This window comes from Felis catus, chromosome A1 (genome assembly GCF_018350175.1).
Source record: "Felis catus isolate Fca126 chromosome A1, F.catus_Fca126_mat1.0, whole genome shotgun sequence".
In the NCBI taxonomy this organism is placed as follows: domain Eukaryota; kingdom Metazoa; phylum Chordata; class Mammalia; order Carnivora; family Felidae; genus Felis; species Felis catus.
Window position 1 is genome coordinate 26,954,114 of NC_058368.1, and position 24,833 is coordinate 26,978,946.

The 24,833-nt window shown below is 42.1% G+C and overlaps 1 protein-coding gene across 14 annotated transcripts in view; it reads left to right on the forward strand.

Moving 5' to 3' along the window:
• The first annotated feature begins 362 nt into the window (after positions 1-362).
• The window catches only part of ENOX1 (ecto-NOX disulfide-thiol exchanger 1), a 579,959-nt gene continuing 555,488 nt past the window's right edge, over positions 363-24,833 (forward strand). For 12 of the 14 annotated variants that reach the window (XM_023251799.2, XM_023251828.2, XM_023251820.2 and 9 more), the window contains exon 1: positions 363-487. The gene's annotated coding sequence lies outside the window, so the exon portion shown is untranslated. Of the gene's footprint in view, positions 488-1,245; positions 3,405-24,833 lie in introns of those variants that run through there. The other 2 variants (XM_045053383.1, XM_023251807.2) reach the window with 2 other exon arrangements.

A 24,833-nucleotide genomic window follows, 5' to 3' on the forward strand; every position in this document is an offset into this window, starting at 1 on the left:
CACGTTCGATCCTCCTTCGCCGGATTTACGGATTTCCGGGGGCAAAGAATTTTGCCTCAGTCCCTACCAGCATCTCTTGGCCTCTCCCCCCCCCCCTCCTCGCGACTCCCCCACCCCGTGGGCGCGCGCGCGCGCACACACACACACACACTCACACACACTCACACTCGCAGGCGCGCGTGCGCACGCCCGCGCGCCCCGAGCCGCGGAGTCTCCAGCAGATCCCACTCTCTCGGGCGCCGCTACTCACACAGGCTTCCAGTCGCCACGGGGCGTCCTCTGTCTGCGGCAGCAGCGGCGGAGGCAGCACAGGGAACCGCAGCTGCAGCCGGGCCGCGTCTTGCAGCTTCGTGTCCGGGACGGAGTCCGGGAGAAGCGGACGAGGAGGACGACAAGGCGAGGAGGAGCCGCGCCGCGCCCAGCGCCCGGCTCCCGGCTCCCGGCTCCGCGCGGCGGGCTGCCCCCGCTCCCGGTATCGCGGATCCAGGTAAGCAAGCAGCTCCGGGCCCCGCAGCATCCCTGGGGTGTCCGGGCTCGGTGCCGGGATTCCCCGGTCCCGCCCCCGCCATGGCCCCGGGACGGAGGCTTGGAGGGGAGTGGGCTCCCGGGAGGGGGAGGGGAATAGAGCTAGAGGTGAGGCTGGTGGGGAGGGGTACGTGGAAGCGTGGAGGCTTCCGCGCAGCTCCCCGCGCCTTTCCCCGCTCTACACCAGCTCCAGCCCTGTCACTTTTGCGAGCCTGGAGGTGCCCGGCGCTCCAGACAGCTGTGTCCTGCTCTCCCCGCCGCCGCCGGCCCGTGTTGGCTCTGGGCTCCGAGCCCGCCGTGCGCTTCCCACCTCCCCTGCACCTTGGACAGCGCACCCAGCCGCCCGCCGCCCCCTGCGCGGCACCCGGGACGGAGCCCTGCTCGCGCAGCCCTCCCGCTACCCTCTTCTTGTCAGGTTGTCACCCTCTCGCCCTGCACCACTTGTCCTCTCTGTCTTGGCGGACTCCGCTGTGGTGCGGGCCGGAAACTTTACTCCCTTTCTCGTCTGCGCTAGGTACTGTTGTTATTTTGTGACTGTCCCCTTACACGGGGAACCCGGACACCTTGGACGTGTCTTCTTCGGCGGGAGCAGGTCCTGGCCCGCCGAGTCGAAGGCAAAAGAGGCACTGGGCAGCTGGACTCGGCGGCTGCCAGGGTGCAGAGTCCGCGCCTCAGGTCCTGGACGCCTGCCGCCTCTCCGCCTCCCTGCCTCTCTGGACTCGACACGTGCGCGCCTCCCACGGACGCGGCCCCTCCCCGACCACCCCACGTCCTCCCCCTGCACGGCCACAGCCACCCCATAGGTTGGACACCCGGAGTTCGCGGGTCCTGATTGGCTGAAGGCGTAACCCCGCCTCCTTCCCGGAGGGGGTGGTTCTGGAGTGTTGTGGTTGTCATCCCGCGGCGCGCACATGGGGAAAGTGGGGTCGACAGGTGGGGAAGCCCGGGTGGGTAGGATCCCCGTGTCCCACGCTTCTCCTTCCGAATACACTCCTGCTCTTCTCCTTTTCTCTCAACATTTTGGTCCTGTAAGTAAAAAACAAAACAAAAAAACAAAAACAAAAACTGGCTTGAAACCCTACTTTTATCAGTATTGCATTTGTTTGGTGTAGAGATTTGGAAAGCATATCTAGAAGAATGAGGGAAACAAATGCATGTGGGGACGGTTCGTGGCAGACTGGGCTGCGGTTTGAGTCCAGTAGTTTGGAGAAAGTAATGGGAGGCTAAGAGATCTGAAGATGGAGAAAGTGGGAGGGAAATTGTTTCTTGGATAAAGGAAGACGAAGGTGGGTGAACTTGGGAAGCTAAGGGGAAAAAAAACAACTGGGTCATTTATGGGGTGACATGTGAAGGAGAAACCCATACGGGCACTCCCGGGAGGTGAGTGGGTTCTGCTGAAGAAGGCTCCGTTCCAGAAACGGGTAATTTTCGATAATATTTAGTTCATTATTAGCACACTTTGTTTCTGTTTTGCTGGCGTTGTCCTTTTGATAGGAGACTTTATAGTAATGACGTCAAGCCATGTAATGGATTTTGCTTATTCCCGTTTTGTTGTAATATATAGATTTCCAAGTGGCAATGAATTTCAAAAAGTGAACTTAAAAGCTCCTTTAGAGGGATGCACTAAATAGTTAAGGCAAAGTGCTTTTGAAATATTGTGAAGGAAGACGGATGAGCATTGCATAAAATCCAAAGATTGTTCTGGCGTTATTTAGGTCCTTTGCAGCAATACATACATACATACACACACACATATATATATGTATGTATAAATTATGTATAAATGATACTGATTTCTCTTTATTTCAAAACGTGATTGCCTCTAGCATTTTCAAGCTTTGATTCCTTCAGGCCGTTTTGATGTTGTGTCTGTACATCTAAGAACATTGTAATTCTTATCTTTAGAAGCCTTGTCAATGCAAAACAAACAGCAACTGATGCAAGTTAATGTTGACAACTTTATATTGAGTACACTGTGTGTTATTTTATTTGCAAGCTAGTGAAATATGCAAGAGTAACATAGCATGACTGTTATTCCCCAGGGACCCATATCAAAACAAAGTGGGGAATCACATGAGGCTATTCCAAGGAGAACAGTTCAATTATTTTTAAAATGAATGTATTTTAAGATTCTTGGGTGTAAGCAGCAACAGTATTTTCCCATTTCAATTATTATCTTTGTACGCAGTGGTAGCACATAAAAACTCAGTAAGTCCTACAGCATGTTAAATATGTTAGGTAATTCCAAAGTAGATAGATAGTGAAGGTTTTCCTTTTGATATTATTTGTATACAAGTAGACAAAATTGATTTTATGATTGTAGGACTTTGTATGGAAGGGACAGATTTGATACATCTGGCAAACTGGAAATTATTGCGATTGTTGAAAAAATAGGTCTTACTATGTTTTTGTATCTCTAGGTCATACTTTGATTTGCCTTCAAGGGATTTAGATTCTAGTTTTTAGCCTATCAAAGTTAGATGGCTTTTGAGGTAGGTAGAAGATGAATGTATATAGTCGCACATATGTATATCTGCAAAATATATGTATGTATAGACCCACACAGCTATATATGTATACACGTCATTTTGGGGTACATTCAGTGTATTTATTTATATATGTGTTATTGTCATTCTTAAATTTTTTCTCATTTCTTCTTGTCCAAAAGGTGGCCCTGTTTTAAACTGTAGAAAGCATTATTACCAGTAGAATTGGCCAATAGATCATGGAAACAGACAATAGTATTTTGTTGCTTGGCAACCACCTACTGTGAATGAAAAACAAAGCAGTGACAGCTGCTTCCACATCCTGATACCCATACTGTAGCTCAAGCATTGAAGCCCTCCAAGTGAGACAGATCTAAGTTTCATTTGAGTCAGGTGAAGCTCTTTCTTTTGGGGGATGTTTTTAAAAAGAGTATTTACATTTTTTTTTGTCATAAGAATCACATTGTTACTGTGGGATGAAATGAAGCATCTAATTTCAGTTGCCCTCTTAATCCTAGTATAAACTGAAAGATGCAAGATAGGGTGACTTGTTTAGACCCTTCTCATTCTTCCCTTTATAGTCATTAGACACTGTAAGCACATTTTCTGCTGCTGTCAGATGCTTTTGGGGTTTTACAAAAACTTGAGTTCTCCGTGACACCTAAATAGATAGCTGGATTTCACTGCTAGCAGGGAATTAGAGATTTGTGCTCTGGCCTCATTCTTTAATTTCATGGGACACTGAGGCACAGTGAGGTCATGTGACTTGACCCTGGTGACAGAACCATCTCTAGAATGTCTTCCCTTGGGTCACATTTGGAAAGTTTCCCCCATTTCCTCCCTGGAATTATTCTTGTCCTTTAGTTACATAAAGTTTATAGAAAAAGATTTTTATCCTAATAAAGATACTTAGAAAATACAACAATATTTGGGAGTACAAATTCAGTATTGACACCAGGCTAGATTATGGTGTTAGAGGCATTGTATATCATGTGTTCTCCCTTCAATATAAAAAGTCCTAGGACTCCTGTCTTTTTCCCCCCAAGTGGGGAAGCCCCATCCCTTGCTTTGGTAATTGTTTATACTTTTGGACAATCTTTAATGATCTATTATTCTCTGAGTGAATTTTAAACAGGGATGAGATTGAAGATTGTGTTGGTCAGCTTGTATACCAGCGAGAGTTTAAACATTACAGCTAATTAATCACTCGTTCTGGTCTTCTGTCTGCAACGTGGTGGAAATACTGTTGGTGTAGTGATTTGGGCTCTTTAAAGTACACGGGGCAGACTGTGTCGCTACATAATATTCATTTCAGTCTTTTATCAAAGCTCTCTTGCCAAAGATGCTACCTGAAGCGTGTTGGTGGAGGACAAGTCGCGTATCTGTGGGAGATGTAATCTTGCCAGTGTTTCTTAACTCTAAGATGATAATGAATAAATTACTGGGTGGCAAACTTGGATCACAGATGCATCATTAGGCATTTCTTCTAAACTTAGGAAATGTATTGCCTGTGTGATACATTTTGAGGTTCCTTATGCTATTTTAAAGAATCTGTATTTCATTGTTTATTATTTATGTCAAAGATAGGCATTTAACTTTAATGTAACAATTGCAGTAGAAAAACTTGAAGTGGTCTGGTTGGAGAAACAATAAAGTGACAGTATTAAGTACCATTGAAGAACCATTTTCACCAGAAAAGCATGCACTTTAGCAGATTTATAGGGGGGAATAAATTGATTTAGAGCATGTTTAACCTAGTTTTGGAAGCCTGCTATTAACTTGTTCTAGCTAGGAGAATTTTCAAGCAGAATAATAATTTGGCAGATTCAAGTGAACTTCACTGAATTTTTAAAACTATTTTCCACAGTCTGGTTATGGTTTGTCCAGGGCAAATACTTGTTTCAGATCCTCTAGGATTAATCGAAATTTCAAGATTGCTATTATTATTTTTTAAAATTTCTGAGCCATTTTTCTTTGCAAGGTGGGATGTTAAATATTCTGTCATTCATGCATTTAATTTAACTCACTGGAATTTTGATATTTAACTTCCCTATCCTATCTTCAAGTACAAGATAATGTGTGTGTATGTGAATGTGCCAACACACAATACTTAGATTTCCCCCTTTTGTTGTTTTCATCCTTGTAGTAGAACACTAAAAGACTTGATTTATGGTTTTTTTTCATACAGTAAAGAGAAACTTTAAACAAAAGATATTTATGTTTTCAATTTCCTTATGTCTGTTTCCGCTATTATAACATGTAAACTCTCACCCACACTAATAGGATGATTGCTAAAAACAAGCATATATATGTGTATATATATATACATATGTATGTATACGTATATATACGTATATACATATATATATGTATATATATATGTATATACGTATATATACGTATATATAGGCAGCATCCCATTTGTTACCCTCCAAGCTAGCCAAGAAAGCATATTTTCTTATTTTTAGACAGACATATCCTTCCACACACATACCTACATAGACATTGAGTTTAAGGTCCTATAGACTCTTTTAAGAGTGGACAGGAATAGTGTGTTTATTGGGAGCTCTGTGCATGGTAATGCTGGTATATTTAGTAAAGTGTATATATTCAGATTTTCAGAAATATAGTAGCATAGGAAGAATTTCATTGAATTATTCCCTTTGTAAGATTTTCAAATTATGCTGAGAACATAACCCACAACCCTTACGACAGTTCCCAGTACCTACAATAGAGCCTGGCATGTAGTAGACACACAGTACCTATTTTGTGGAATATTCACCTGCCCTCCTTTTGTATATATAATGTTGCAAACACTTCAGTCGGTGTCTGCATGAATAGTATAAGTTGAGAAGATGGAGAAGATATTACCGTAGTTTTCTAATTGTTTCTGGCACTATATTAAAAAAATAACTTAGCCAGTGAGATATTGTGGAATATACTTCTTGTCAGTGTAGAAAGTTATACCAGGAGTATTGATTTTTCACAAATACAGCCATCCTAAGTACAGAATAGCTCTTTAATAGCCCACAGCAGCAGAACAAAGGTTATGGCAGCTAGTCCAAAGGAATACTTTATTTAGTTGGAGCTAGAGGGTGAGGTTTGCTAGCCCCAGTGTAATTATCCAGACTGGAATGTGGCCAAGGGGCTGTGGTTAACATCCCAAACAGTGGGAAAAAAGCCATGGATGAGGTCTTTAGTGACTGTGAGTGGCCAGACCTCTGCTATGGTCTCATTTGCAAGAGAGCACTTTTAGTAGCTTAAAAACCACAACAACTGTTTTGCACTTAAGGGATTGAGCCCAGAGTTACCATTCTAGATCCCAGGTACCAAATTTCTGGTCATTGGATGAAGTCATAATCCCAAGAGTTCAGTGACATTGAAATAAGTCTCTCTTCTTTGTCCTGTGCCATCCTTGTGAAGTAGGTGGAGAGTGATAGTGTCTCTGGGGACAACCATGGCAGGATCACAAGGTAGGTAAAGTTTAACATGCTTCCAATTAGTCTCAAACATCCTTCAGCTTTCCACCACTACCCAGCTGTTTATCTCCGTTGTGGGGCTTAATTAATAGTTTCGTATCAGCAAAGCTCCAGCAGACTGCTTCCTGAGTTCCCTTTTTCTGTGAGAGAATTAGTCCTGCTATGTTTTTAAAAACCACCTCTCCCATGGCCGACCTCGGGTCACTCCAGGTTGGGGAGAGGGAGCTACCACATCTGTTGACCAGGGCCAAGTCATGTCCCCTCTTTGCCCATCTCTATCAAGACTCCCTTTTGGGGGAAAAATGTGTTAAGGTGTATACTGTTAAAAGGCTATAATACTTTCCTGGAGAGATTCCTGAGTATGTTACATACATTGGGTTCTAAATATAATTATGTAATATAACATATATATTAATATAATTATGTGTTTAGTTTCACTAGTAGAATTGTACCTATTTTTTTTTAATTTTTTTTTCAACGTTTTTATTTATTTTTGGGACAGAGAGAGAGACAGAGCATGAACAGGGTAGGGGCAGAGAGAGAGGGAGATACAGAATCGGAAACAGGCTCCAGGCTCCGAGCCATCAGCCCAGAGCCCGACGCGGGGCTCGAACTCACGGACCGCGAGATCCTGACCTGGCTGAAGTCGGACGCTTAACCGACTGCGCCACCCAGGCACCCCTGTACCTACTGTTTTGATGCATAGGGAAGGTAGTTTTGTCCAGGGAACACTTAAATAATATCGTATTATTTTATTTTAGGATTATTTCTTTAACAAACATTTATTGAGCATTTACTGCATGAATGGTACAGTATTTGGCCCTGGGTATCATAAAGATTCTTAAGGCACAGTTCCTGCTCATAGACGAGAATATGCTGTTTGCAGGGAAGGGCACAAATGTGACTTTAAAGGTGACTATGCAGGAGGATCAGTAGGTCTGGAGAGCAGGACGGCAGACACACAATGGCGGACCTAGTGAAACCCATACAAGATTTTGAGCTTCATGATATTAGTTTCACAATCTGCCTCTTGAACACAATTCCATGCAATTCCTGCTATACTACTGATTCCTGGGTCCCACCCCAGACCCACTGTACCAAAATCTTTAGGGACATGGCCTGTTGGAGCAGACATGGTCAGTGTCATACTTATTTGCCCAAATGCCCACTGCTCCAGTTCATGTCTGCAGAATGCTTCTGCAAGTACCTCTTGTTCTCTACGCGAAGGCTGTTTCTCCCACATGTAGGGCAGCGTGGTTGGGCAGTGAAGTTAATGGCCTCAGGACTGGACCTAGGCCAATGACAGAAGGGAGCTGGGAGGTAATACACTAGCATCTTGGACTTTCTGGTGTGATAACTGACACACGTTCCACACTGTGTCCCCAAATTGCCTAGTGAAACTGAACCTCAGTTGCCCATAATGGCAATCTGTTAGATATCTGTGCTTTGTTGACTGTCTCTCTTTCCTCTACCAGTGCTTCTAGGATCCTCTGCTAAATAAATAACTTGTACTTACATTCTGTCTCAAGATCTGTTTCTGGAGGATCCCAACATAAGATACTGAAGAATCTGCTTTATTTAATTTTATTTTTTATTAATGCCCCCACTGGTTTTTATAAAGAGGCAAATTTGGGAGACTTGGTCTCAGGTGATGATGGAGAGCCACTGAAGGATTAAGGCGTAGGCATTGTCATTTTTCATTTGCTTAGCAAGATCATGCTCGCAGGTGTGCGGCAAGTGGATTCATGGAGGAAGAGTCAGGAGCCTGGAGATCAGTTAGGAGGTGGCATTGCCCAGGCAAGCAATGGTCAGCACCAAAGTGAAGGTGGCAACTGTGGGGATGGAGGTGGGGGAAGGATGCAGGATGGGTTGTGATGGAAAGCTGTCTGGAAAGGTCAACAGGACATGGAGGCCTGCATGTGTGTGGTCACCTAGCTGACTGCCGTTCCAAAAATGAGATTTTAATCCTCTCTCTGCCATGCATCGTGGCCCTGCTTTGTGCATTAAGCTCAGCACCCCTGAAGGGCTGAGACTCCTGTGCCTTGCCTGTAATCTTGGTCAGGCTTTCTAGAGTTAAGGAGCACAAGTCTGGGAATAAATAAAAGAAGACATGAAGATAAATTGAAGAATATAAATAATTCACTACTAGATCATTAAAGGAAGAAAGTTATATTTTACAGGAAGGATTTGTGGAGTTACAGACAAGGAGAGTTGCAGAGATGCTTGTGACGCACGTCCTTTTTCTGATGAATAGTGATTCCCCCCCCCCCCCCCCCCGCCCCCGTGCTCTTGACTAAGAGGAGATTTTCATCCACCATCAGTTTCTGGAAGTCCTAGCCTGTACTTAGGTCTATTGTTTTTCCTGCTTCTCTGAGACCCTGTATTTTAGCTAAGTGAATGAGTGGTAGCTGGGGTTGGGGTTGGTTCTTTTCTCTTGCTCTGTCAAAATGCCAGGCTTTTAGTTGCAGTTTCCCCTGCCAGCTCTTAGGCCACCAACTCCCAAAGGAGACCAAAGGGTACAGAGGAGGGCAGGAGAAGGGAAGAGCAAATCCGTAAAAAGAGCTCTTCTGAATTAAATGCTTAATCATGAAATGAACAGGTTAAAGCTTGTTAGTTGATATGAAATAAAAGGAGGCAGCCTTCTAATTGTCCCATGTGCAAATACTTACATTCTGGCTCTGTCTGTAGTCAGATATGCCAAGGCTGAATCGTCAAACAAGAGCAACTTTCCACCATCACCTTTCTGCAAAAGTAGCCTTGAGCCGATGACACGGAGAAGACTGCATTATAAGAAGCTGTAGAATGGGTCAGCAGAAAGCTTATTGGGCCTTGCTTAACAGGCAGAACAGAGTCAAGGCAGTGGCAATACGGGGCATGTGAGCATAAGGAGGCTGGAGAGACTGTGTTCAACACAATTCAAGGAGAGCAGCCTTAGAATATTATGAACGTATTTATGATATTTTTAAATGAAACTTTATTCGGACATCACTGTAGATTCCCATGCGGTTACAAGAAATAACCCAGAGAGATTCTGCGTACACTCTGCTCATTTCCCCCCAATGATAATATCTGGCAAACCTATAGCACAATATCATAACCAGGATATTGGTTGATAGAGTCCGTCATATCTTCTTCATATTTCCCCAGCTTTACTCGTAATCATTCGGGTGTATGTGCCAGGTTTTTTCTATTCAGTACTCAGGGGATTTTTTTTTTTTTTTTACTTTTCAAGGAGTCTTTTTCATTCTAAAATTTTGAAAAAAATTCGCTTGTTGGACTTGTGCTGGCTTAGCTGTAACTGAAGAAAGGGTAATGTAGAATAGATTCCTTAACCCCCTTTCAAGTCTGGGATTCTGCAGAGTGGAATCAAGGGCCACCTAACATGGCAGGAAGGTCAGTAGGCCATGGTATAGCTTCCACTTTATTACTAGGTAACCACTTTATTACTGGCGCCTTTCTATGGCAATACACAAACCTTTTAAAAGTATGTCTATTGCAAAAGAAGATCCTATTGTAACTCATCTTTCTTGTACCAGAGTTTCTGTCCTTTCCTTCTGGCATTTCTTGCCCTCCCCTTTTCCTCTTTGGGTCGGAGGGGGCTCACCCCTTCAGGTTGTGCTCCTAGATTCCTGAGTCAGCTGGCCTGCTGGCTTCAGCCTGTGGGAGGCACTGGTAAGAGAGGGCAGGGAGAAGGGCAAGACCAAGGCATTTTTGTCTTTTCTCTAGCTTCGTGCAGCATCCCTGGCAGTGAGACTCCCTCCTCTGTAGCACCACTCGTGCTTGACACACTGGCTCTGGTGCTAGCTGCTCACAAGTGACCTTGGCCCATGGACCCCAGAGACATACCCTCCTGCCATTGCCTCTTCAGCCTTAGGGAGGTAGCAGCCTCCTGCTCTGGCTGATCTCTGGATTGCCTTGCTATCCTGTTAGGTTCTCTGCTCCACCATCACCTGAGTAACCAAGTCCCTATATTAGATTTCCTTTGTAAAAAATGCTTGAAGAGATTTCTGTTTTCCTAGTTAGATATTCTGCAGTTCCTCAAAGCATGGAAATGGCATAAATCTGAAGAGGTTTTCTGTTTCTGACATTCTGGCGTATTCCAAGGGAAAAATCTTGCGAACTCTAGTCAGGGCAGAATTTGTAACTTGTAATCTCACCTCTCCCACCTAGAATCCCAGGCTCTTTACTGACTATTCACCTGCTTCCAGTCTTTGGTTTTCCAACCTGATTTCCCTTTGTCTAATATATTTGGTAATTTTTCAGCCTCCCCTAGTGTCTTTGTTATTTTGTCCTTGGGCCGCTCTTTTACTAATCTTCCCTATCTTATTTTCTGCTAGCGGTTCTTACTGACCTCATCTCCATGTGTAATACCCTTATGCCCATGTTAACATATTGGTCTCATGACTCGCTCCTGAATGTTCTTTGGTTTATGGGGCATACATCTGCTACATTAGGATTTGGTTTTGCTGTCACTTCACTTTCTTGCATGAGGATGCTGTTTATTTGTATTACAGGGGTCCTCCGCCTCTTCTCCTGTAAAAGTATATGTGACTCTATAACAAAAACAATGGTAAGAATTTGAATAAGAATGTCTTTGTCAGAAGGTAATAGGACTCCGTAGAATCTTCAGGTATAAAGCATATTTAGAAGCCATGTCATTGAAAGCAAAGCTGGGAACCACCATGATGGCCACACATACTACCTTAAGGAAGGGACATGAAAGAGAAACAGTATGCTTAGGGAAGGTGTTGGGATGGTAAGGTTGACCACTCAGGTTCCTCCCCCGGTTGGAGAGAAGTCTTATTGGTTGCTACCATATTGGTCTCATAGTTGGTCACATTGAGCAACTTCGTCTTTTCTCCAGGCGGGTCCCCAGGTGAGCACAGGGAACTGGGAGTTGGAGCAAGGAAAATGCTTTCAAGCTATCTCCAACTAAGATGTGTAAAAGGTCACACAAATAACCCAATTGCAGGTGCCCCATCTTCCAAGGCCAGGAATAGTACCCTTAGGCACTGCAGCACACACAGGGGATACTCTTTAAATGGATAGCCATGCAAACCACTACTGGGACTGTGGATTAGGGTCGGGGAAAATCCAAAGCTTTGGCTGAAGAAGAATTTAAATATTGAAAAGTAGCCTGTGGCACGAGCTCTGGATGTGTTCAGGTCCTGATGTTCTTCTGTCCTTGTGGTGGACACAGGGCTGGGGAGTGTTTTGCAGCTAGTGCACACAGTTATGAACAGATGGATCTCTTTGGAAGCTGGAAGGCCACTTGCTTGCCTCTGCTCTCCATAATGATCAGAAGTGGTGAGCGTTGGGCAGGAGAATTGTAGATTAGGCGGCTCTGGGCAAGCTGACAATGGAAAAGAAATAAGCTTATTTTAAATGGGCATAAGCTTTGAAGGCAAGTAATAAAGACATATTTCAGCCTCATGGACAAATTAGGGTTCTAGTTAATACAAGTGCAAGATCGGAAAAAAATAAATCACTTGCTCATCTATAATCGCTAAAGAACAGTTTGTTTAGTAACAAAGCACCAATCATGCCTGCTCTTACGCGAGTTTCTCCTCTATTTCTCTTTTTCCTACATCTCTCAGAACTGGTTGAGTTCAGGGTCCTTTTTCCCCTGGGAGTACTCTATACAGTTTTATTCTGGAAAGTGGAGCCTATGTGAGAGCCGCCAACAGTTTCCCAAGACATCCTTCTGAATCCTGGTCTTTACCCACCTCGGTTCCATCTTTCTGTAAATATATAATCCCTGCTTCTTTCCTCATTACTCAGTAATGTGCTGTGGCATGAGGAGAGAGTTTTTAAATGGAATTTTCTTGGGCATTAGGAACTTCAATCTATCAAGAAGCACAAAGCAGGCACTGTAGAAGTGAGTTGTTTTCTGTGCATTGGTTGTGCACTCTATTATGTTGAGTTGGCCCTGAGTAGTCTCTGATTTTTCTCATCTAGTTATTAAAAGAATAATGTTGGTAGATATATATTTAAATCTCACATAATATTGTGACCTAGCTTGGTACTCATTCTGTAGTAAAGATTTAATGTTTTTGGAGGAAAGCATGCTGCATATTCCTTCTGCCCAATGAATAGGCACTTACTGTGCCAAGTTCATGCTAGGTGCTGGAAATACAGCAGTGAACAAAAATGATCACTGTTCCTGTCCTTCTGGGAGCCCCCAGTTTACCGGAAAGGACATTAAGTAACCCCCAAATAATTCTGTAATTGGAACTCTTGACAAGAACTTGGAAAAGACCAGGTTTCTCTGAAAGGGTATAGAGAGGATGAAGTAGTCAGAGAAGGCTTATAGGGGAAAATAATTTACAAATGAAGATCTGAAGAATGATTGGGGCTATCCAGCTGGGGAGTACCATTTGCGAAGCCCTCACCTGAGAAAGATCTTGGGTTTTAGAGCCATTGAAAGATACTCGGGTTGGTGCAGTGCATTGAGTGAGGGTGGACTGTACCTGGGGGGGAGGCCGCTGAGATGTGGCTTAGGGCCTGGTTATGCCACACCTGCTAAGCCATGCTGAGGACTTTGGATTTTATCCTAAGTGCAATGGGAAGCCATTGAGAAGTTTTTGGATTTTTTTTTGTTTGTTTTTTGTTTTTTTTTTTCTTTTTTAAAGTTGAGATGAAATTCACATAACACAAACTGTGTGAAAGTGAATAACTCAATGGTATTTAGTACATTCACAATATTGTCCAACTACCATTGGTATGTCTGTTCTAAAACATTTTCATCGCCCCAAATGGAAACGCCATTCCCATTAAGCAGTCATCGAAGAGTTTTACAAGGAGTGATGTCGTGTTACCTGTAGTATGTAAGATCTTTCTGGCAAGTTCTGGAGAAGGGATTGGAGAGGGGAAGAGTGGAAGCAAGACAGCAGACTTGGAAGTAGTGGTCAAGTTCAGAGACAGATGATGGTGATGGCTTCCTGGACGAGGGACAAGATTAGTGAAGAGAAGAGTGGAATGATCCAATATGGAGTTATATAATCAAGTTTGATTATCTGTGTAAGTGACTTAGTCACTGTTTAACTATCTACATAACTGTTTCTCAAAGGATAATTCATCCCCTATTCAGATCTAGGTAGTCTGCTTGTTAAAATTACAGGTACGTAAGCCCACCTCAAGGTACTGATGCACATGGACTAAAGAGGGACTTTAAGGGATTCTTCTCGGAACTGAGGTTTGAGAACCATTTATTGTTATTTGTCATTCTTTCTCATTCTGATGCCCTTTAAGATTGCAGGCTGTCAACAGTCCATCAAGGTGGGATGAATTAGAATGAGACACAGAATAAACAAATGGATAACCTAGTGTACGCTTGTAATTTTGAGTGGGATGGATGCTTTTTGGAGATGAATCTTTAACTTGATCTTAAAGACAAGTATGTAATACAGACAGTTCTATGGGTGGTGTTTATTTTTGATTCTTTTCTTCTTGGAGTATTGTGCCTCTCCCAGAATTAAATGGTGACTGACTGAGAACAATGATATTGTTCTCAGTGTAGGTACAGTGTAGGTACAGTGTAGTAATTTATGGTAAGAGACACATACAACTGCTGGAAATTAACATATGAAACCAACCATCCTGGTATTTTTTGCGGTTACCTTGTAGCTACAGGATTCCTATTAAAGACATGTTCACTCCAATTAACTGAATTTAGAAGCCAGAGTTTTTTGAGACTTTATAGTCAGAAAATCCTACAAGCTTTGGTAAAAATCAACCAATCAACAAATCAAGATTTTGTCTTTGACTTCTGGTTTCTGTTTGCCGTCGGTAGGTTTTTCTAAGCCATTACTACCTTCTTAGAGCTGTTAACTTGCAGCCAGAGTCTACGACATTCAGATGTTACTGTCCCGTTCAAATAATTCCCTCCCCCACCACAATTTCGCTAACATGTTTGGTTAAATTATAATTTTAGAACTGAAAGATATTACAGAGAATTTAGTTTTCTGTTGTTGTTGTTGTTGTTGTTGTTGTTGAAACTATTACCTTTGGAGATCTTAAAGTAAGTGAAAGAAGACTTCTACTAAGGGAGTGGCGTTGGGTCCTTGGGCATTAGGGTCCCTGAGGAAAGGGTGTGGGTATCCAGCAGCAGTCAAGGGTTAAGCCCTCTATTTTACCCAGCATAACAGCCCACCAAAGTAGTTGTAAGTGGCCTCAGTGGTACCTGCTCTTCCTGCAAGTAGCTGGTGTCTCTTGGCATCCTTGCAAGAGATCCCTTCTTCCCTCCCCCACTAGGACTTCCTCTGTTTGAGTATGAAGTGCTCAGCTTCTACAAGATGTTTCATTTTGATTAATATTATTTCCACTCTTCTGGAAAGACACTTGGGCACCTCTGGCTGTGTTTCTTTTTCAGCATGTACAAATTCGGATCTTAAAGTGGTTTCATTGCTTCATCCTAGAGTTTTATAATGAAATAATATTTTGAGTGCCTGATGGGTTTTGATCTTTTTCCCTGGACCACTTAGGTTTGGAGAGGGATCTGAAGAAAAGCGGTTCATTTATTTTCCACCAAAGATAAACAGAATCGGTAAATAGCCAGCTTTTTTCAAAGCTTAGTTTTTCTGTTCCACAAAAATGCATGTTGTTGTGTAAGAGCATACACTATAGAAGAATACAAAAAGGAAAGTAAAATTCCTCTGAAATACTAGAGTTAGCCATTGTTGACATTTTTGTAAAATTCTTCCAAGTATAATTCTCTATCATCTCTATTTATGTGTGTCTGTGTATATTCTATGTACAGATGAAGTTCTCAGTAAATGGGATTTTGCTGTATGTGTTATTCTGTAGTCTATGTTTTTCTAATAATGTGTGGTTGGCAACTGTCCATGCCAATAAATATATGTTATCTTTTTAATAATTGAATACTCTTATTGGATGCTTTTCATGTAAGCAATACAAATCCCAGGGCAAAGTAGCTTAAATAATAAGAACATAGTGAAAATCCAGTGGGTAAGGGCTTCAGGCATAATTTAATCGGGACTTAGGATTTCTCTCCTTTATAGTTTTCTTTTGCTTACTCTTTTTCATGCTCCTCATGGTAGCAAAATCGCTGCAGCTCCAGGGGCTCATTATCCAGAGAAAGAGAGCCTCTGCCAGTCACTGAACTAAAATCCTGGGCTTCTTCTGCCTGGATCATCTTAGGTAATGTGACCAAGGGAATGCCATTATTCTGATTGTTTCAGATCTGGGTAACAGTTTATGCTAATCCCATCCAAAATTTGTGAATAAGGAACTCAGAGTTCTGCTGGAAAAGAAGGTGAAACAACTTGCAAAGGAGGCAGCTAATGGTTTCTGTTAGAGTTTACTCTGGGCTTACTGATAGACATTTAAGTTGTTCCCAGTGTTTCAGTCTAAACACTATTGCTGCCCTAAGCTTGCTTGTATATATACTTTATTCTTTTGCAGTAATCTCATTTGGATAAATTCTTATTAGAGGAATTTCTGGGTCAAAAGATATGCCCATTTTACATTTTTTAATTGACATAAACCATCCAAGCTGGAAAACCATACTCTTGCCAATTATATTTTGAAATCCCTCAACTGCCTGTTGAGAAGCTGTTGTTTGTTTGCTTTTTTTGTGTGTGGTTTTGTTTTGTGTTGGTTTTTGGTTTTGTTTTGTTTTTTTGTTTTTTGTTTTTAGCTTCTGAACTGAAGCAGAATTTCAGGCGTCACAATTTCTCCAAGCAAGACAAACTTGACCTGAGATAAGTTGAGGTTAATCAAAGCTTCCGTGTATAAGATGTTTCACCAGGAAGGCAAAGAGGGAAGGATGGAGAGGAATACATTCTTCCAGCTGCAGGCCTCGTTTTTGGTGGGCGATGGCTCAGGAATTGACTGGGTGCCCCTGAGTGCCACCCTGTGTCTTCTCAGTGGCATGTGCTCTCCAGTCACTCTGCATTGTCTACCTCTTCATTCCCGTGTCTGGAAAGTGCTGGCGGATGGTGGCCATTCATGCAGTTAGTCTGCACTTTCTATTGTACCTCTGAAGTTCTTGAACTTAGTAGAAAAAGCTAACGCAGAAATCAGTGATCTCTGAGATGGTGGGACCTTGGTCATTGTTTTGAGGAAATGAACGGGGCAGCTCATGGGTGACACACTTCCAGGGAACCAATGACAGATGTGATTTGTTAGGATGGCCTGTATTCGTGTGAATGAGAAGGACATTTGAGTGGAAACTGAGCAGGAGATCTCAGAGTTACAGTGAATGTCCCTTTGAGTATTTTCTGGCACAGTTGTAGATGCCATCCTGTTTAATCCTCATAATAACCTTTTTTCTGTCAACAGTAAGAGGAAACCAAAACCCAGGAAGATTAACCTGTCCACTGTCATAGCTAGTATGCGGAAGAAGCAAGAATTTTGAACCTTTTATCCCACCACATTTTGCTCTATAAGGGTCCCTCTCTCCCAAATAGAAATTATTAATAACAACTGGCTTTGTTTTATTTTATGTAAAAGAAGGAATATAGTGGTTAGTTCTAAAATTATGATGGCATTAAAGAGATTCACCTGAAATTTTTAAATGATGAAAATCAACCCAAAGTGCAAATGAACTAGATGAGACGTGCAACCTAGAAAATAAGGAATTTGGATCAATAGTGACAAAGGGAACAGGCTCACTTGTGGGCACTGAGAGTTGGGACTTTCTTTCATGAGCTTGAAACTTGAGGAAAGGGGCCAAATGGTAAAAATAGATAAGATTAAGTGCATGGTATTATGTGAGCATGTTCTAAAGCTGTGAATATGCTAAAGAAAGAAATTATTATTGTTAAATTGGAAAGGTGTATCACGGAAGCCTATTTACATGACAGAATTTTATTACAAAGTAGAGAAGTGATAGAATTTTAGAGATGTGTGAGCTTGGCTGCTCTGTTTTTTGGGCTCAGACTGCTAGATGGACATGAATCAATGAAGTCAAACACCATCCTGATCAACAAGAAGAAAAAAAAGGCAACTTATGTTTTTAAAAAGCAAAAATACGTTTCCACTAAAAAAAACCAAAAGACTGTTAGGGTGTATGCAGCATGTTTAGTAGAGAAAAGCAACAGCTTAAATTCACAGGAATGAAATGTAGCACAGGGTCAGTTCTTCTGTCACTTCAAAGGAGGAAGAGTTCCTTTTGGGCAGGGGCCAAAAGGAGAGCTCCACCTTGTGCAGTCTCTCACCACCCTCCGCCTCTCTAATTGCCAAATGCCAGGGGGAGCTGGAGGGCACTGACAGATTGAGTGGTCTTGGTGAGTCTTGTGTTGCATCTGGCAACAAGTGTATTGGTCTCCTTGGGCTCCTGGCGGCTGCTATGCACTGCCCGTCGTTTGTGGTGTCTTCCAGTGGACAGCCAATTAAGAGCCATGGGGCAGAGGACCGGGCTTTGGCAAATGGCCAGCTGTATATGGCAGACCCTGCTCGCTGTAAGTGCTTTGGTGGGAACCGGGCACGTTCTTTCCCACTGATGCTGTAATGAACCGATGACAGAATACCTGCTATAGTGTCTCCTTCATCACCTTCCCTGGGAATTGACTCCATTGCCCGATTGCACTGATCATGAAAAACTTAAAGTGTGCAGTCTACACTTCTCTCTCCTTGGCTCGATGAGATTGCTGCTTGCCCTATTTGGCAGTCTCGAGAGTAGCTGTGAGCACCAGTGAGGTTATTGGCTGATGAGTTAAACAGAAGCTGGATAAAGTGTGGCTCCCTGCATAGTCAGGGCAGAGCTTCTAGTCCCAGGGTTAAAACAACACGGAGACAGCAACTGAAAATGTCACTGAGCAGTACACCATGAATAGCCTTTGATGCCCAATGGGGCCATCCATGCCTTGGTGCTGAAGTGCTGCTGCAGACTTCCAAAGCTCCAAATTTGTGCTCAAGTTTCTTTAGTCTCAAAATCTTAGCGTGAAATATTTAGTACCCTAGGAAAGCTAAATTAATGGTGAGTCAAAGTAATTAAGGCAAAGTAAATAATCTCCAAGGTTCTCATTCCCCGTGAAACTAATTTCATATCTTATCCTTCATGTGTTAAAAATAGTTCTCTGCTAATTCAAGATGCCCGTGCTCTGTGTTAGTGAAGTGCACTTCAGTTCTATTGAAAGGATGCAGATTAGGGAGTTATTTTCAATTGGGCATTTTTTTTTTTTTAAAAAAGAGAGACACTCATTTTGGCACCACGAGAGTGTGAATCTCTTTGGGTGAACTGAGAGTTGGATACAGCTGTAGCCGGGCGGATGATGGGCCAGCTAGCTTACGATGACTTGCAGCTGGGACAGCCTCTTCATCCTTCTAGTGAGAACTCTCAGTTCCCATCCTTCCATTTGATGATGAGATTAGTTTAACTCCTTTGCAGGATTTTGACTGGCCAGAGCTTGTCCTTGTCTGTGACTACACGCGTAGGAAGTAGATCTGGGTAGGTTTTCTACATGATGGGAACATTGGGTCTTGAACATAATTTGAGAGTTATTTGTCACCTGAAAATAATCAGGACATATAAATAAGGGGACGCTTGTGAGCTTATGGGTTTGTAGACTCCAGTGTAACCAAGCTGATCTTTCTACATTTGAGCCATTCCGGTGATAATGCCCCATTGTCCCAGGGCCTGAGAACACATGGTACTTTGGAGTCAGTGCATGGCTATGATACTGTGGCTTCCTCAAGCTAATGAAACTGCTTCAGAATTTATTATTGTTACAGCGGCGGTCTTGATCAAATGTGAGAATTCTTTTCTCTACGATCGGAGAGTATTTTGGTTAGAACGAACAGAGGTGGTTGAAGAGATGTTGAGCAAGCAGTCCTCAGTTACCTACAGCTGAAATATGCCATCGTTATCTTCTTGCTCACCTTCAGAATTCCTCAGTTATCTTTTTGTCTTCAAAGAGATGCCTTAGCTCTTCAGCACATCATGGGCCTGTTCTTCCAGAGAAATGCAGTTTTGCTTTTAATATGTTTTGAGATGGCAACCTGGGAGTGGAATATGCAGTACTCTGCTTACATCACAGAGTGGAGTCTGTATCTCGCCACACATCCATGCGGAAAAATGCGCATAATTAATAGAAGGAGAATCATATGTAAAGTGATTCTCTTATGTTTGATATTTGGTTTTAGTGTCATAAGAACATTTCTGTGGACAGTGAAGTGTCCCTTTTGCTAATTTTTTATTTCTCTTTCTGAAAAAAATACCAGAATTAAGTTGAGCATAGGTGCGTGGCATGTATGGATAATATTTTTACTGTATGTGAAGCCATCATACTATGGACATCATGGCTTTTTAGTATTTTATCATAATCATTCCATTTATAGAGTACCTAACAAAGTGCAAAGCATCAGCTCATTTTTTTGATCATCATGACTTCTGAATGAGCAGGGTAACCATTTATTATCCCTGTTTTGAAGGTGATGAAATTCAAATTTGGTGAAGTCAGTTTGTTGGTAATCCCTTCATTGATTTGTCCTTTATTTCACAAACTTTTACTGAGCGCTTCTCAATGTTTGACGGTTCTGAAGGTACAAAGATGAGATGGTCCCTGCCCTCAAGGATACTAGAAGAAATGGACAGGCACAGATAACACTGTGTGGCCGGTATTAAGTTGCAAATAGCGTTCAACTTTCCCACAGCAGGGTGCGGTTCATTCTGGCAAGGGAGTTGAGGTACTTTTTCACAGAGATGAGAATTAAACTAGGCTCCAGAGGGGTTCTCCAGGTAGGGAAGGTCTCATCCAAAGCTGAGCCACAGAAAGATGGAAGAGCACAGCGTGCCCCAGGAGAGCTGTGTGAAGTGGCTGGAACATTGAGAACAAACAAGCAGGTGAGATGAGGCTTGGAAAGGTCCCATAGCTTGTAAATGACAGAGCCAGGAAGGGGCGGGGTTTTCTGCTTCCTAGTGTGATGCTTGTCCTGTACATTAGGTTCTCTGTTGCTTATTTAGGTTTTCTTTCTTTTTTTTTTTCTTTCTGAATACATCACTGGCACCCTCTACACAAGTCATGTTCAAGACTACGACAACTAGGGATTTCATTTGACAAGGTTATCTCATATGGCTAGAGGTGTAGCTTGTGTTTTAGTCAGTGTATGAATGTGTGTGCTCCTATGGATTAAGGTGAAGTGACTGGGGGCTGAGGCCCAGTGGTCTCAGTTAAATGTTCTGACAGGAGAAGAGCAAGTGCCTTTTTATCAGCCACAAACAGGTGTGTTTCTGCTGCCTGACCCCAGCCCTAGACTGGAGGTCCCCCAGGTTATGTAGATATGGCACTTGGCAATCTAAAGGCTTTAGTCATTATTTGGAAGGGGTTGGTTTTTTGAAGCTGTTGCTCTGGTTGGAAATGATTTTTTGTTCACAGCGCTGAGTAAATGCTAGAAATAATTGAAAGTGACTTGAAGAAGGAGAGTAAAGTGGAGGTAAGGCATATTAGCTGCCGGCTGATGTTACTGCTTGAAAGCAGGCAGTTTTGTTAGATTTTGTACACTGTATGTGGTGTAAAGAACAAACCTTTCCATTTTTTTTTTCTGAGAGCCATGATGTTATCTCAGTAATTGAAAATAATCTTCTAAAGTTGCTCTTTAACTAGATTTACACAATCCCCTTTCAAATCGGCTGTTATCTGCCCTTACATTTCACAGTAAATGTTGCTGTCTGCACAGCCCCTGCTAACAAGAAGATCAAGTGTAACTCTTTTCATGATTTGAAGTAAAGTGTTTCTATTGTAATTATCCTGGCTCCTGGTTGTGGTGTTAGAAGGGGGCTCCTCTCTTAGCTGGGTTTACGAGGAATACAAGGCGTTGTGTTCCAGCCGCGTTTCCTTTCACGAACATCTTAAGCAATTGTCTAACTTTCTCAATCATTTAGATTTTTTATGTTTAAAAATGTTTTCATGGATAGTTCATGGTGTGGTCTGGGATTAAGGAGAGGTGGGTTTTGGGAATTTTTACATCTGCTCTCCAGGGTAAACTTGAGAGCCACTATATCTCCTGTTTATATCTTCACTGACCTCATTTTGGCAAAATTAGAATAAACGTTATGCCTAATAAGCTGCAATAGGCAGGTTTTAAATGGGTGTTTTATGACGGTGGTGACAGAGGTAAACAGTAAAATGTGTTACTAGAGAATGTTGTGAAAAGCTGGAATCTTGTTTGAAATTCTTCAGCAACAGGATAAGTTCTCATATGTTTGGAGCACAGATTCTCTGAGTCTCATATACTGTGATAATACATTTAACTGTCTACTCCTAGATTGTGTTCACATTTTATTTTTAAATTGTGATGTCATCCCCCTGGCATTATTGACTTAGAAAAGCATTTTGCTTATTGGAGGCTAGCACTTTTCAATAAAGTTTCCTTTAAATCATATTGCTAATTGCTTTCTCATGGAAGAGACCAACCAACAACCACGGAAGAATAAAAGGACATGAAGTCCTATTTAAATTAGAGTATCGAATCAACTAGTAGCATTTTGTTAACTGGTATTTCGGAAAGGAAGTCCTGAGGGTTGAATGAAGGATGGGGTGAGGGAGGGAAGACTCCAACTGAGGTTAAATATGCTCTTCTTCTTCATGATGTTAGTTGGGGTGGTTAGATTAAGGCCCAAATCTCAATAATTGTATGAGTCCTTTGAACACTTTAAACCTAACTTCACTTGGGTGCAAAATAAGAGGGTTGGATAAAATGACCTTCTAAGAGTCTCAACTGCTCTTATCTGAAATGATGAACTCTGTTAAATTTAAAGACTATTCAGTGCACCTATATATTAATAATAAAGAGTGGATTTATGAGCCATAGCTAAAAAACTACATGGTCTGCCTTTTATCTCTTGTATTGATCAACTCCTTTAATAGAGATAATTGAGAATGGACTGAATCACTTTGACAGCTTCTTAATTACATTAACAAAAATAAAAATATTTTTTGCATTGCCAAGTATTTTACATTGCATAAATATTTCATGTAATATTCCACAGGCTTCATAGTATGTGACACCTTTTTCCAAAAATATCTTCTGACCCAGGTATAATAGGTATTGTATTGTAAATAGTAAGAGAGTAAATACCTTGTCTAATTCCCACAGTTGGCTACCCGCGGCGTCTTTTTTCGGACTGTAGGATGCCAAGTTAGTGCTTGCCCCAGATGATGAACTTCCATCTGGTGAAAATGGACACCATGGGCTTACTCATGTCCGAGGCCAGAGATCCAAGTTGTGCTACTTTTCGTTCTACATCACGTTTTGTCTCGTTGAGTACTTACTAGAACTACTGCTGCTTAAAAGACACAGGAGTAATCATAGGGAATTAAATTCAAATTTCATCCCATGGTTAATGAAACGGGTGAGGAAGTTAATAAGGAAGAAAACTCAGATCTGATCATTAAAAGAAAGCCAATGTATCCACCCCCAATCATCTCAGGAAACTGAGACTTGGATGACCTGAAGAACAAATAATCGCTACCACCTGCCCACCTCCTTGTCCTTCTCAACAGTAGGCTGTTGACAGCACAGGGAATAAAGGGAAAATTGGAGGGGGGAGGTTTGTGTGGAAGAAGTCAGGTGGCTACATCTGTAGCTTACATGGGTCCTAGAGCTCAGAACAGAGAGTAAGTGGTCGGGAAGTTTAAATTGTCCCGGAGCCATTTTAATTTATGAGTTTCTCACGTAACTTACAAGTTTCTCATCTAATGGGCATATTGCCAGAAGAATTCTGTAAACTTTTGCCCACACTGAGCTATCCTTCCAGATAGATCTCAGCAGTCATATCCATCCCAGGTAAACCCGGGCACATTAACTATTATTCTCAATTATTCTCAATATTGTTGCACTAATAAGTCCAGCTTTATTTGACATTAGCCGTACAAAAAGTAAAGGAGGAGGATGTGCATGAAATAGATTTGCAGAAGGCAGCATGACCTAGAGAAGGTCAGAAACACATGCTTTTATTTTATTGTTTTTGTTTCCCTTCCTGTTCTCTGGCCACTTGGAACACTGTGTCCAATTCTTTTGTAGAGGTTTGTAGTATTTTACTAATTGAGCCTGGAAAGTGACACAGACTTGGCCTCAAGCGGTGAGAACATTGGGAATGCTTAAAAATGTTATATCGCATAGCAAGAATCCTGGGTGACTGAGCAGACACAAATGAGGAGCGAGAAGAGGTGCCCAGGTCCCTATAGTTGAAAAGCAAGCAGAGGCGGGTCCTAATGGAATGACTGACATTCACCTGCAGGCAATCCAGTCTACTGCAGGGAACCGAGGAGACATCCAAGATGGTGGGCAGGGAGTTGAGATTTGTAACATGCTAACGCAGGGGTTTCTGTTAAAGTATGCAAACAGTTGTATATCGATTGTTTTCTTCACTGTGTGAAATGTGCCCTGAGAGTTGCTGCATTTATCTGAAGTAATTTCAAGGTGTTTGGAAAGGTGACAAGCACATATGGTGGTAAAGAAAGATGTAGGTTTTCCTATGTTTTAGGTACTTTCCATTAGGTTTCCTGTGAAAAGGTGGTTTCCTTCAGACTGAAAAGATTAAAAATTTTTTTTTTACTATTCTTAGTTCTGAGGAACTTGGCATTTCATTCATTCATTCATTCATTCATTTATTTATTTATTTATTTATTTATTTATTTATTTATTTATTTTCAACCTCAATTTCTCTATCTCAGAGGAAGATTGGGTCCCCCTGGGCATTTCTGCTCTGGACGTGTTCTTTCCTAGAAAGAAACTGAGGGCAAGGAAGCAGGAAGACCCTCAGGCCTCTTTCTGTGACTTGGGCAACTCACTTAGACTCTTGGCAATCACAGCTTGACTCTCAAAGTAGTAGGAATTATGCTCGCCTTTTTCTGTGTCTCAGGAATTTGGGGAAAATAAACGAGATAATAGGACAAATATTTGAACTCTTTGTAGGGAAAAATGTTGTATAATCATAATTGACATAATTCATACTGCCAGACCAGTAGTACTTGCTCCTTTGTTTTTTCTTTGTTAGCCCTCTGGAAAATTTGTGATCCTGAAAAGAAGAACCCTCTGGCTCCCTGAACATTTTTTCTACAAATCTGGTGCATTTGAACTCTGTTTTGGGCGAAGGGTCTTTTTACTTTAAATTTATGTATAGTGCCTGTTTTTTGGGTTCCCTTGGAAATTTCCATTTTTGATCTAGCTTATGAAATACAAGCAAGAGAGCAGGTTAGAGGGAAGGAATGATGGCAGAGGCAGACAGTATGGATAGAGCCAGTGGAGTTACCAGGCTCTAAAGGAAACAAAGCGTCACAGTACTCGGATGTGCAGTGTGGGGCAAACATGCTGATGTCCTCCCCGGTTAGAGGGAGGGCTGGGGGAGCATGCACAGATAGCAGGCTATGGTGTGCAG